Source organism: Grammomys surdaster, unplaced genomic scaffold (genome assembly GCF_004785775.1).
Source record: "Grammomys surdaster isolate TR1022 unplaced genomic scaffold, NIH_TR_1.0 100, whole genome shotgun sequence".
Lineage (NCBI taxonomy): Eukaryota > Metazoa > Chordata > Mammalia > Rodentia > Muridae > Grammomys > Grammomys surdaster.
The window spans coordinates 2,736,178-2,737,818 of NW_021604579.1; the positions used below are offsets into that span (position 1 = coordinate 2,736,178).

The following is a 1,641-nucleotide window of genomic DNA, read 5'->3' on the forward strand; positions in this document are numbered from 1 at the left end:
GTGGCAGCACAGGCCAGGACCCCAACATGGTCACTAGTGGCATCACTGGCTAATCACATCAGGCTGTTCCTCACTACTCTCCAGTCTCCAGTTCTGCTTCTCTTCATGTGTCCACCTCCTTCTCCTTCTCTTCCATTTCTCCACTGATGGTCTGTGTACGGGACACTATCTATGGAGATCTGTGGGGCTTTGGCCTGGCTAGAGTGACCACAAAGTTGTACTCTCTGAAGGGGGGGGGGAGAAGGAGGAGTTGATCTTTGGTGGCAGAAGCCACTGAATGGAAAGTCACCTTGGTAGGCTAGAGCAGCTTCCATTCGGGAGAGAACTTTCTTCCCCAAAAGTGTTACAGTTCTTATATGATAGATGCTCTCAGACTATCTTTGATGAAATAACTTTACTCCTTGTGAATAAGTTAATAAGGTCGTGTGTGTGTGTGTGTTGTGTGTGTTTGTGTGTATTGGGATGGGTTGGGGTCTAGTGGCAGATGCTTTGTATTGGCTTGGTTTGAGATGTTAGAGATGCCTCATCTGCATATGTAGGGGCTTCAGGTATTGCCCCATGTGACTGATTGTCACCGTCTTCCCCATGAGGTGCTGTGGTTATGCGTTCACAGACAGGAACCTGGTTGGGAGTAGGTGAAATATCTACTGTCCTTAGGTCTGAGGGTACCGGGGTTTCAGAACTCATTCGACCTTGCCAAGGTTCCTGGCACGGTCCACATTCCACACTCCATCACTTACTTGCTCCTCTTAGTGGTACCCAGGGTCTCTGAGAGTCTGGAGTTATCTTAGGAGTGGTCTCATGAGTGCCATTCCCTGTTCATCATTATGGCACCAGACAGGTGTCATGTTGGTCATGGCCTGCTCCCCTCAAACCCCCTGACCGCCAGGCCTTCCAGGTGCTGCACTGTTCACCTCAGGCTAGCTCCTTGTCCAGGCCCTATGGTTCTGGGCTGGTGGTTGTCTCAGGCTTTTTTTTTTTTTAAAGGGAGTATTAGGTTACTAATCATTCATATGTTTACAGATCAGAACACTGAGAGTAGACACAGCTTCTCTCTTCTCTACCACCTACTGACGCACATGTGACACAGCAGCCACACCTGCAAAGCCTCTAGGAACAGGATTTTTTGTTTGTTTGAGATAGGGTTTCTCTGCGTAGCCTTGGCAGTCCTGGAACTTGCTCTGTAGACCAGGCTGGCCAAGAATTCAGAGATCCGCTTACATCTGCTGCCCGAGTGCTGGGATTAAGGCCATGTGTCACCATGCCTGGCTTGTTATTATTTTTATTACTATAAGTTTTATCTCTATATATAATCACAGTTATGATTGAGATTAGATTTTTACAGATAAGTATTTGGCTTGAACTATAATGCTACTACATTCTTACTATGTAGCTTGGTGAATGTAGTAGTTTCAATGAGGGTGGCCATCATAGGCTCATGTATTTGTATGCTTAGTTACCAGGGAGCAGAACTCTTGGAAAAGATTGGAAGGTTAAGAAGTGTGACCTTGTTGAAAGAAGTGTGTCACTGGAGATGGGCTTCCAGATGCCAAAAGCTCATGCTAGGCCCAGTCTCTCTGCTCTCTGTCTCAGTCTCTCTCTCTCTCTCTCTCTCTCTCTCTCTCTCTCTCTCTCTCTCTC

The 1,641-nt window shown here is 47.0% G+C and overlaps 1 non-coding gene across 1 annotated transcript; it reads right to left on the bottom strand.

The window, feature by feature from the left end:
- Positions 1-989: 989 nt before the first annotated feature.
- LOC114639729 lies at positions 990-1,121 on the bottom strand. Its single transcript, XR_003714055.1, has one exon. It is a non-coding gene; the product is annotated as a small nucleolar RNA SNORA17 (small nucleolar RNA).
- Between the last annotated feature and the right edge of the window lie 520 nt (positions 1,122-1,641).